Source organism: Triticum urartu, chromosome 2 (genome assembly GCF_003073215.2).
Source record: "Triticum urartu cultivar G1812 chromosome 2, Tu2.1, whole genome shotgun sequence".
NCBI classification, from domain to species: Eukaryota; Viridiplantae; Streptophyta; class Magnoliopsida; order Poales; family Poaceae; genus Triticum; species Triticum urartu.
In genome coordinates, this window is record NC_053023.1 from 527,987,975 (window position 1) to 527,998,963 (window position 10,989).

A 10,989-nucleotide genomic window follows, 5' to 3' on the forward strand; every position below is an offset into this window, starting at 1 on the left:
TTGTGTCCTACAGACTAAAACCCTCCGGTTTATATAGACACCGGAGGGGGCTAGGGTTACACAAGGTCGGTTACAAAGGAGGAGATATCCATATCCGTACCGCCTAGCTTGCCTTCCACGCCAAGTAGAGTCCCACCCGGACACGAGACGAAGTCTTCAATCTTGTATCTTCATAGTCTAACAGTCCAGCCAAAGGATATAATCCGGCTGTCCGGAGACCCCCTAATCCAGGACTCCCTCAGGTAGCTTTCCACATCAAAAATTCTATTTTTATCATTTAGCTCCTCGAGGACGAGCAGGAATTAAGCTTGGGGATGCTTGATACGTCTCCAACGTATCTATAATTTTTGATTGTTCCATGCTATTATATTATCCATCTAGGATGTTTTATATGCATTTATATGCTATTTTATATGATTTTTGGGACTAACCTATTAACCTAGAGCCCAGTGCTAGTTTCTGTTTTTTCCTTGTTTTTGAGTATCGCAGAAAAGGAAAATCAAACGGAGTCCAATTGACCTGAAAATTCACGGAGATTGTTTTTGGACCAGAAGAAGCCCACGGAGTACCGGAGATGGACCATGGGAGTCCCGAGGCCACCATGAGGGTGGGGGGCGCGCCCTACCCCCTGGGCGCGCCCCCTATCTCGTGGCCGCCTCGGGGACCCCCTGACTTGTTCCCGACTCCAACACCTCTTATATATACCCAAACTTCCAGAAATAAACCTAGATCAGGAGTTCCGCCGCCACAAGCCTCCGTAGCCACCGAAAACCGATATAGACCCATTCTGGCACCCTGCCGGAGGGGGGAATCCCTCTCCGGTGGTCATCTTCATCATCCCGGCGCTCTCCATGACGAGGAGGGAGTAGTTCACCCTCAGGGCTGAGGGTATGTAACAATAGCTATGTGTTTGATCTCTCTCTCTCTCTATCTCTCTCTCTCTCTCGTGTTCTTGATTCGCACGATCTTGATGTATCGTGAGCTTTGCTATTATAGTTGGATCTTATGATATTTCTCCCCCTCTACTCTCTTGTAATGGATTGAGTTTTTCCTTTGAAGTTATCTTGTCGGATTGAGTCTTTAAGGATTTGAGAACACTTGATGTATGTATTGCATGTGCTTATCTATGGTGACAATGGGATATTCATGTGATCCACTTGATGTATGTTCTGGTGATCAACTTGCGAGTTCCATGACCTCGTGAACTTATGCATAGGGGTTGGCACACGTTTTCGTCTTGACTCTCCGGTAGAAACTTTGGGGCACTCTTTGAAGTTCTTTGTGTTGGTTGAATAGATGAATCTGATATTGTGTGATGCATGTCGTATAATCATACCCACGGATACTTGAGGTAACATTGGAGTATCTAGGTGACATTAGGGTTTTGGTTGATTTGTGTCTTAAGGTGTTATTCTAGTACGAACTCTAGGATAGATCGAACGGAAAGAATAGCTTCGTGTTATTTTACTACAGACTCTTGAATAGATCAATCAGAAAGAATAACTTTGAGGTGGTTTCGTACCCTACAATAATCTCTTCGTGTGTTCTCCGCTATTAGTGACTTTGGAGTGACTCTTTGTTGCATGTTGAGGGATAGTTATATGACCCAATTATTTTATTATTGTTGAGAGAACTTGCACTAGTGAAAGTATGAACCCTAGGCCTTATTTCCTAGCATTGCAATACCGTTTGTGCTCACTTTTATCATTACTTACCTTGCTGTTTTTATATTTTTCAGATTACAAAATCCTATATCTACCATCCATATTGCACTTGTATCACCATCTTTTCGCCGAACTAGTGCACCTATACAATTTACCATTGTATTGGGTGTGTTAGGGACACAAGAGACTCTTTGCTATTTGGTTACAAGGTTGTTTGAGAGATACCATCTTCATCCTACGCCTCCCATGGATTGATAAACCTTAGGTCATCCCATTTGAGGGAAATTTGCTACTGTCCTACAAACCTCTACACTTGGAGGCCCAACAACGTCTACAAGAAGAAGGTTGTGTGGTAGACATCAGCCGCCGACAACCACGCGACGTGGGCGGCGTACTTCCGTCAGGCAGGAGCGGCGGATGGCCTCCACCAATGAGGCGCCGGTGGTGGGGGGCATCAAGAATAGCGAGGGACGCCGCCTATGGTGGGGCGCCCCCGGCCGCATGCTGCACGAGGTTCTCCAGCACCTCGAGGGCGGCAACCACCCGTCACTGACATACCATGCTGCGGCCACCGCCCAGTCCCCCGCCGGAGCGCCGGGTAATGGATGCCTAGGAGGTTCGGCTCCTCCTCATCCTCCCATTCATCCTCCCACTCCTCCGGCTCGCTGGCGGTGTTCGGCGTCAAGGCCGAGCCCGCAGCGAGGACGCCACTCGGCCGACGCACCCACAACACCGACATCGTCATCAACGTATCTACAAACAGACGCGTCATCAACGTATCTACACATCGTCATCAACGTAGATACACATGTGCTCCAAGCTGTAGTTCAACACACCTATGCATCCGCATCAAGGACACATGTGCTCCACACTAAAGCACACGTATGCTCTCACGTGAAGGACACATGTGCTCCACACCGAAGCACATGTATGCTCTGACGTGACGGACACATGTGCTCCACACAGAAGCACGCATGTGCTCACGCGTGAAGCACATTTGGGTTCCCGAGCAGAGCACAAAACACACGCGCTCCTAAGAGACGAAAGTCAAAAAACAGGAAAAAAAGAAATGCCAAACCCCTCAAAACATGAAAATCGAGAAAAAACTAAAACATTAAATAAAACCAAAAAAGAAAATCAGGTGGGAAAGCGTTTGATGCATGACATGTAGTGGTGCTGAGACGCACTAAATGAAACGATCCAGCAAGTGACACATGGAAAGCCCAACTAGAAAGATCATTCTAAGAGTATCTACAAACAGACTTGCCAAATTTGGCCCCATATATGTCTGCAAACAACGCCATGCCATCCCTCATTTTGTCGTGCTTGCAACTGTCTCCCTCATATCCGAACCCCCAAAGAGATGCAGCCCCATGCGTCGTGATCAATAGTACGTAAATAAATTTAACATAGCATAGATCGAACATAGCAAGTTTATATTACAACTGAACATGGCATAACAAGTTCACAAAAGATCGAACATGGCAAGTTTATCGAATGACTAGATAGGTAAAATATAGATATGATAGATGCTCAACCGGACTTCGCCACTTCCTAGCCCGACCCTTCCCCTTGGGGTCTTCAAAGCGGTTGTAACACTCCTCGGCATAGGTGTCGACAGTTGGAGGGCACCGTCGTCATCTGTGGTGATGTCATCATCGAGGGAGATAGACAAGGACGAGGAGGGGAGGTTGCCGAGCGTCGGGGTGCATGGGCATGCTCCTAGGCGAGGCGCTGATCTTTTGTCGCGTTGGCTACCCTCTGTTGTGCGAGCTGCTCGAACTTCTCGATTGCGAGCCACAACGCCTTGGCATTTTCTGCTCACGGGCGTCTGTCTCCACCAAGGTCAAGGATCAATAGATGACGTCACGGAGGAGGTCATTGTGGTGGAGGAGGTCGTCCATCGTGTCGGCGGATAGCGACTCAGACGGGAATCCGCACGTCCCGCATCCAGAGTAGCTGGATCTGTCCCGTGTCGCGCTCTGCCTCGCACGATGAGTGGCCGCGCCTCCGACTCATCGAGCTGTGGTCTTGGCCTCAGAGGTGCGGGTACAAGCACCCAAGAACATACGGGAGGAGCGGGGCGTTGCAATTGTTGGGCGCCGCCGCCTCACTAGGGAGGCGCGGACTGTGACCGGCTGGCGTGGAGCTTGAGCTGCCCCTTCGGGCCACTGGGGAGGGCACGGAGGTCGAGCTCTGATACGTCTCCAACGTATCTATAATTTTTGATTGCTCCATGCTATATTATCTACTGTTTTAGATGTTTATGGGCTTTATTATACACTTTTATATCATTTTCGGGACTAACATATTAACCCAGAGCCCAGTGCCATTTTCTGTTTTTATCTTGTTTTAGAATATCGTAGAAAAGGAAAACCAAACGGAGTCCAATTGACCTGAAACTTCACGGAACTCATTTTTGGAAGGAAAGCAACCCGGGAGACTTGGAGTCTACGTCAAGGAAGCTTCGAGGAGGCCACGAGGTAGGGGGGCGTGCCCACCCCCCTGGGCGCGCCCTCCACCCTCGTGGGCCCCTCGTGCCCCCCTGACATACTTCTTCCGCCTATATATCTCCATATACCCTAAAACTACCAGGAAGCACAATAGATCGGGAGTTCCGCTGCCAGAAGCCTCCGTAGCCACCGAAAGCCAATCTAGACCCGTTCCGGCACCCTGCCGGAGGGGGGATCCCTCTCCGGTGGCCATCTTCACCATCCTGATGCTCTCCATGACGAGGAGGGAGTAGTTCTCCCTCTGGGTTGAGGGTATGTACCCGTAGCTATGTGTTTGATCTCTTTCTCTCTCTCTCTCTCGTGTTCTTGAGGTGATACGATCTTGATGTATCGCGAGCTTTGATATTATATTTGGATCCTATGATGTTTCTTCCCCCCTCTACTCTCTTGTAATGGATTGAGTTTCCCCTTTGAAGTTATCTTATCGGATTGAGTCTTTAAAGATTTGAGAACACTTGATGTATGTCTTGCCATGCGTATCTGTGGTGACAATGGGATACCACGTGATTCACTTGATGTATGTTTTGGTGATCAACTTGCGGGTTCTGCCCATGAACCTATGCATAGGGGTTGGCACACGTTTTCGTCGTGATTCTCCGGTAGGAACTTTGGGGCACTCTTTGAGGTTCTATGTGTTGGTTGAATAGATGAATCTGAGATTGTGTGATGCATATCGTATAATCATACCCACGGATACTTGAGGTGACATTGGAGTATCTAGGTGACATTAGGGTTTTGGTTGATTTGTGTCTTAAGGTGTTATTCTAGTATGAACTCTAGGGTTGTTTGTGACACCTATGGGAATAGCCCAACGGATTGATTGGAAAGAATAACTTTGAGGTGGTTTCGTACCCTACCATAATCTCTTCGTTCGTTCTCCGCTATTAGTGACTTTGGAGTGACTCTTTGTTGCATGTTGAGGGATAGTTATGTGATCCAATTATGTTATTATTGTTGAGAGAACTTGCACTAGTGAAAGTATGAACCCTAGGCCTTGTTTCCTAACATTGCAATACCGTTTACGCTCACTTTTATCATTAGTTACCTTGCTGTTTTTATATTTTCAGATTACAAAAACCTTTATCTACCATCCATATTGCACTTGTATCACCATCTCTTCGCCGAACTAGTGCACCTATACAATTTACCATTGTATTGGGTGTGTTGGGGACACAAGAGACTCTTTGTTATTTGGTTGCAGGGTTGCTTGAGAGAGACCATCTTCATCGTACGCCTCCTACGGATTGATAAACCTTAGGTCATCCACTTGAGGGAAATTTTCTACTGTCCTACAAACCTCTGCACTTGGAGGCCCAACAAAGTCTACAAGAAGAAGGTTGTGTAGTAGACATCAAGCTCTTTTCTGGCGCCGTTTCCGGAGAGGTGAGTGCTTGAAGGTATATCTTTAGATCTTGCAATCGAATCTTTTTGTTTCTTGTTTTAGCACTAGTTTAGTTTATAAAAGAAAACTACAAAAAATATATGGAATTGAGTTTGCCTCATACGCTTCATCTTTTTAATATCTTTCGTGAGTATGATGGAAAGGAAAATTATGCCAAAGTGTTAGAATAAGAATGCATTAAAATGTTTGGCACTAAATATTTGAATGATGAGCATGATTGCAATGTTTTTAGTATGAATTCCTTGAATATCCATGATGCTAATGATATGCAAAGCCACAAGCTTGGGGAAGCTATGTTTGATGAATATGATATTTTTTGTCCCCCAAGTTTTGATGAGCAAATCTATTATGATGAATTCATGCCTCCTATTTATGATGATTATATTGATGAATGTGGATTTGGAGAGGTCATGACTTTATTTTGTGATGAATCCACTATTCCGGAAGAGGTTCCAATTGATTATGAGAACAAAGTTGTTATCTATGATGATTATTGTGATGACTTGTATGCTATAAATAATAATGATATCCATGAAACTTGTCATCACGATTTTAGTTTTCAATTGCATTATGCCTCACATGATAATTATTTTGTTGAGTTTGCTCCCACTATTATTCATGAGAAGAATTTTGCTCGTGTGGAGAGTAATAAAATTTCTATGCTTATAGATCATGAAAAGAATGCTTTAGGTGCTGGTTATATTGTTGAATTCATTCATGATGCTACTGAAAATTATTATGAGGGAGGAACTTATGCTTGTAGGAATTGCAATAATATCAAGTTTCCTCTTTATGTGCTTAAAGTTTTGAAGTTATGCTTGCTTTACCTTCCTATGCAAGTTGATTCTTGTTCCCACAAGTTGTTTGCTCACAAAATCCCTATGCATAGGAAGTGGGGTAGACTTAAATGTGCTAGTTATATTCTTCATGATGCTCTCTTTATGTTTGAATTCTTATCTTTTATGTGAGCATCATTGAAATCATCATGCCTAGCTAGGGGCGTTAAACAATATCGCTTGTTGGGAGGAAACCCAATTTTATTTTTGTTCCTTGCTTTTAGTTCCTGTTTAGTAATAAATAATTCATCTAGCCTCTGTTTATATGTGGTTTTATGCTCTTAATTAGTGTTTGTGCCAAGTAGAACCTCTGGGAAGACTTGGGGAAAGTCTTGTTGATCATGCTTTAAAAAACAGAAACTTTAGCGCCCACGAGAATTACTGTCATTTTTATTTGGAAGGTGCTATTTAGTTAATTATTTTTGAAGATGATTAGTATATAGATTCCTCAGGTCCAGCAATTTATTTGAGAATTTTATGAGTTCTAGAAGTATACGTTTGATCCAGATTACCACAGACTGTTCTGTTTTTGACAGATTCTGTTTTTCATGTGTTGTTTACTTATTTTGATGATTCTATGGCTAGTAAAAGAGTTTATAAACCATAGAGAAGTTGGGATACAGTAGTTTTAACACCAATATAAATAAATAATGAGCTCATTACAGTACCTTGAAGTGGTGATTTATTTTCTTATACTAACGGAGCTTACGAGTTTTCTGTTAAGTTTTGTGTTGTGAAGTTTTCAAGTTTTGGGTAAGGATTCGATGGACTATGGAATAAGGAGTGGCAAGAGCCTAAGCTTGGGGATGCCCAAGGCAACCCAAGGTAATATTCAAGGATAGCCAAGAGCCTAAGCTTGGGGATGCCCCGGAAGGCATCCCCTCTTTCGTCTTCGTTCATCGGTAACTTTACTTGGAGCTATATTTTTATTCACCACATGATATGTGTTTTTCTTGGAGCGTCAATTTATTTTGTTAAGATTTTCCTGCTGTTATTTAGAACAATGTTTTGCATCTTTTATTTCAATAAAAGTGGCATTGATAGCCTTTACTATGCCTATTTTAGAAGTCCACATGTTGCTGTTTGAAAACAGAAAGTTTACCGCTATTGCAATAATTCCCTAGAAAAGTAAGAATGTGATAAAATGTTGAAAACTTTTGAATATTAAGCTCTGATAAATTTACTAAAGTGGGAATTTTCTTTCATAATTTTTGGAGTTAGGGAAGTATGGATCTTGCTGCACTCTTTACAGACTGTCCTGTTTAGGTAGATTGCCGTTATGTTTGCATTGTTTGCATATGTTTGCTTCTTTAATGATTCTATTTGATGGTAGGACTATTAAATATGCAGAGGCATTTAGTATGCAATGTTTAATAATAATTTTAGTGATTTGCTACAGTAGAGTATGATAAGGTTTTTGCAATGGTTTATACTAACTTATCTCACGAGTCCTTGTTGAGTTTTGTGTGGATGAAGCTTTTGAGATTTAGGGAAGACCATGATATGAGAGGAATTAAGGAGACACAAAATCTCAAGCTTGGGGATGCCCAAGGCATCCCAAGATAATATTTCAAGAAGTCTCAAGCATCTAAGCTTGTGGATGCCCCGGTTGGCATCTCACCTTTCTTCTTCAACAACTATCGGTTAGTTTCGATTGATCCTAAGTTTTTGCTTCTTCACATGATGTTTGCCATTCTTAGAATGTCATTTTATTTTGTTTTGCTTGCTGTTTGAATAAAGTATCAAGATCTGAAATTCTTAAATGTTAGAGAGTCTTCACATAGTTGCATAATTATTCAACTACTCATTGATCTTCACTTATATCTTTCGGAGTAGTTTGTTGTTTGCTCTAGTACTTCACTTATATCTTTTAGAGCATGGTGGTAGTTTTATTTTGAAGAAATAGATGAACTCTCATGCTTCACTTAGATTATTTTGAGAGTCTTAATAGCATGGTAATTTTCTTAAAATCTTAATATGCTAGGTATTCAAGATTAGACTTTCTTATGAGTGTGTTGAATACTAAGAGAAGTTTGATGCTTGACGATTGTTTTGAGATATGGAGGTACTAATATCAAAGTCGTGCTAGTTGAGTAGTTGTGAAATTGAGAAATGCTTGTGTTGAAATTTTCAAGTCCCGTAACATGCACGTATGGCAAACGTTATGTATCAAATTTGAAACATGAGGTGTGATTTGATTGTCTTCCTTATGAGTGGCGGTCGGGGACGAGCGATGGTCTTTTCCTACCAATCTATCCCCCTAGGAGCATTCGCGTAGTGCTGAGGTTTTTGATGACTTGTAGATTTTTGCAATAAGTATGTGAGTTCTTTATGACTAATGCTGAGTCCATGGATTATACGCACTCTCACCCTTCCATCATTGCTAGCCTCTTCGGTACCGTGCATTGCCCTTTCTCACATTGAGAGTTGGTGCAAACTTCGCCGGTGCATCCAAACCCCGTGATATGATATGCTCTGTCACACATAAACCTCCTTATATCTTCCTCAAAACAGCCACCATACCTACCTATTATAGCATTTCCATAGCCATTCCGAGATATATTGCCATGCAACTTTCCACCATTCCGTTTATCATGACACATTCACCATTGTCATATTTCTTAGCATGATCATGTAGTTGACATAGTATTTGTGGCAAAGCCACCGTTCGTAATTCTTTCATACATGTCACTCTTGGTTCATTGCATATCCCGGTACACTGCCGGAGGCATTCATATAGAGTCATCTTTGTTCTAGTATCGAGTTGTAATCATTGAGTTGTAAATAAATAAAAGTGTGATGATCATCATTTTCTAGAGCATTGTCCCAAGTGAGGAATATAAAAAAAGAAAAAGAAAAGAGAAAGGCCATAAAAAAAGAGAGAAGGCCCAAAAAAAAGAGAAAGGCCATAAAAAAGAGAAGGCCCAAAAAATGAGAGAAAAAGAGAGAAGTGACAATGTTACTATCCTTTTCCACACTTATATATAATTGATTGCTCCATGCTATCGAGAAGCTTGGGGATGCTGATACGTCTCCAACGTATCTATAATTTTTGATTGCTCCATGCTATATTATCTACTGTTTTAGATGTTTATGGGCTTTATTATACACTTATATATCATTTTTGGGACTAACCTATTAACCCAGAGCCCAGTGCCAGTTCCTGTTTTTATCTTGTTTTAGAATATCGCAGAAAAGGAAAACCAAACAGAGTCCAATTGACCTGAAACTTCACTGAACTCATTTTTGGAAGGAAAGCAACCCGGGAGACTTGGAGTCTACGTCAAGGAAGCTTCGAGGAGGCCATGAGGTAGGGGGGCGCCCACCCCCCTAGGCGCGCCCTCCACCCTTGTGGCCCCCTCGTGCCCCCCTGACGTACTTCTTCCGCCTATATATCTCCATATACCCTAAAACTACTGGGGAGCACAATAGATCAGGAGTTCCACCGCCAGAAGTCTCCGTAGCCACCGAAAGCCAATCTAGACCCGTTCCGGCACCCTGCCGGAGGGGGGGGGGGAATCCCTCTCCAGTGGCCATCTTCATCATCCCGGTGCTCTCCATGACGAGGAGGGAGTAGTTCTCCCTCGGGGATGAGGGTATGTACCAATAGCTATGTGTTTGATCTCTCTCTCTCTCTCTCTCTTGTGTTCTTGAGGTGATACGATCTTGATGTATGGCGAGATTTTCTATTATATTTGGATCCTATGATGTTTCTTCCCCCCTCCACTCTCTTGTAATGGATTGAGTTTCTCCTTTGAAGTTATCTTATCGGGTTGAGTCTTTAAAGATTTGGGAACACTTGATGTATGTCTTGCCGTGCGTATCTGTGGTGACAATGGGATACCACGTGATTCACTTGATGTATGTTTTGGTGATCAACTTGCGGGTTCCGCCCAAGAACCTATGCATAGGGGTTGGCACACGTTTTCGTCGTGATTCTCCGGTAGGAACTTTGGGGCACTCTTTAAGGTTCTATGTGTTGGTTGAATAGATGAATCTGAGATTGTGTGATGCATATCGTATAATCATACCCACGTATACTTGAGGTGACATTGGAGTATCTAGGTGACATTAGGGTTTTGGTTGATTTGTGTCTTAAGGTGTTATTCTAGTACGAACTCTAGGGCTGTTTGTGACACCTATGGGAATAGCCCAACGGATTGATTGGAAAGAATAACTTTGAGGTGGTTTCGTACCCTACCATAATCTCTTCGTTCGTTCTCCGCTATTAGTGACTTTGGAGTGACTCTTTGTTGCATGTTGAGGGATAGTTATGTGATCCAATTATGTTATTATTGTTGAGAGAACTTGCACTAGTGAAAGTATGAACACTAGGCCTTGTTTCCTAGCATTGCAATACCGTTTACGCTCACTTTTATCATTAGTTACCTTGCTGTTTTTATATTTTCAGATTACAAAAACCTTTATCTACCATCCATATTGCACTTGTATCACCATCTCTTCGCCGAACTAGTGCACCTATACAATTTACCATTGTATTGGGTGTGTTGGGGACACAAGAGACTCTTTGCTATTTGGTTGCAGGTTGCTTGAGAGAGACCATCTTCACCCTA